Source organism: Belonocnema kinseyi, chromosome 8 (genome assembly GCF_010883055.1).
Source record: "Belonocnema kinseyi isolate 2016_QV_RU_SX_M_011 chromosome 8, B_treatae_v1, whole genome shotgun sequence".
Lineage (NCBI taxonomy): Eukaryota > Metazoa > Arthropoda > Insecta > Hymenoptera > Cynipidae > Belonocnema > Belonocnema kinseyi.
In genome coordinates, this window is record NC_046664.1 from 89,667,293 (window position 1) to 89,669,602 (window position 2,310).

Sequence of the window (2,310 nt, forward strand, 5' to 3'; positions counted from 1 at the left end):
CTGAAAGCAAGAGTTTTTTGTATTTAAAAAGTTAGTTAATAACAAACCTCCTTCTCGGAGGAAGCGATATTAATTAATTGCGATAATTTTGGTCTTAAGTATTAATGGTCCTTTTTAGAATCTATAACTAAATCTATTACCAAGCAGTCGGAAGTCTTAAACATTACTCTATATATACAGAATAGAAAGTTAATAAAAAAAAACCATCCTCATAAGGCTAAAAATGTTAAAACACCAGTTTTCAACTCTCTTTTTCTAATTATTTTTTTTAATTATCATACTTCATATAGACGTAAAACAAATAAACGGTAAACTGGATTATAAATAAAATAATTTAAAAAAAAAAAATTTAAATCGATTACCATTTTTCTTTGCATCATATTTCAATTTCTCGCCTTTTTAGACTATTTTACAATTTTTTATGATGAAATTGAATGTATTTTTTTTTATTACATTGTATCATAAAGATGGAATTTAGAGTTTTTTCTTTAAAAAATCAGGAAAAAAATTGTTTTCGCGATAGTTATACTTATAGTTTTTCGATATTTAAAAAACAAGAACCATATTTTTAATCGTATTTTTCTTTTGTATAATATTTAAAATGTCGGAATAGGACTCAGCACCGATCCTAGAACCAGCCGTTAATCAGCATTTTCCACCTGGGAAGCATTGTTTTCTCGATGATGGCATTAGAGACCTAAAATAAATAAAATTAGAGATCCAGAATCATGATTTTCACAGAATAAAAATTATTGTTTGCAATTTCTAAATTAAGGAAAACTGAGAAAAAATCTTTATATTATTAAAAATACAACATTATGCCTGTTATCTTATTAATAATTTACTCAAATTTTGCATGGAATAATAAAGCTATGGTTAGGAATCATAGATCACTGGATCTATTATACCCGAATTTAAGCAATAAGAAGAATATGAAGATAAGCTTCTTATATATATCTTGTTGTTTTAAGAAATTTTCATATGATTGAGAAACTGAGCGGTTGAATTTTAACATCGAAATAGATTTCGTAACATAAATATGGCACGAATTTGGTTGAACCTTGAAGAATTTATTAATTGGCTTCGTTTTACACTCGCGAGCAATATTCGTTGCACATTTTTCTTACGAAACATATTGCATGCGATACTTTAGCCATACTTATACGTATAGATAAAGAACATACTTAATTCATAGATACTTTAGCGATACTTCATCTATACTTAATATATACTTCAGCTACACTTTAGCTATACTATTTCAATATATTCAACGTATGGGATTATCTCATTTGCAAGACTTTTCTTATAACTTTTTTTTAGCATTTTAAACTTAAATCAGCTCTCCTGAAAGGTTTCTAAGATCCATATATAGACTCATTTTCGGCACTAAATTTCGGCACATAAATTAGCGATATATTTGTAAGTCGTATGACATGCATGCAGTATTGATGACCTTCAACATTATCTAAAAGCCAGAATTTTCTTTTCTGCTGGCACATGATTGGCGTTTAAGAAATCACTGTATTAGAGAAGGTAAGTTTTCTTTTCTTGAATACGAAGCACTGGCAGCATATAGACTCATATTTAATGGAGGGGTCGCTATTAGAATAAATTAGGCGCATATTTTTATTTCAATTCAATGAGCCTGAGTTTCCGAAAGATCGCGGTTTGAGTATTTATGCTCGAGCGCTCGATTCGCCAGTGTAGAGCCCGGATCTCGGATTTCGCGCTTATTTACACTTCTTTTGTTATAACAGGAAAGTCACATCATTACTATAAAGGGTTTTCACGTAGATGACAAATTTAATTTTAATTTAATTTTAAATTACAAAAAACGACGTGGTCAAAAAACCAAACAAAAACAAATAATCATTTTTTCCCCTTTAAAAAGTTTCTACACATAATGACACAGTAAAATATTTGTTTTTTACACAAGTTGGGAATTCAGCTGCTAAATTAGCTTCAAATTCGATGACTCCGTCAAATTTTAACCAATTGTAATCAAACACATCTCACTACAGGCGTAATTGAACGTACTTTCAATATATTAATAGCAAAAAGTTAACGGATTTTAGAAATTGTAATAAATTGTTGTTAAAGTTCAGAAGATTGGGGAAAAAAAGAAAAATCTAAACTATTTTGAATATAGCTTCGTGATTTTTCACGGTGACAAAATAAACAATGTATTGTTAGCATTTTTTTATATTCTTTATATATACAGTCTGTCAAGTTAAAGCGTGGGTGGCTTTACTCGCAGTCGGTAAGGTGTATCGACATGATTTTGGTGTCAAAATATTAAGAAGAGCTCCC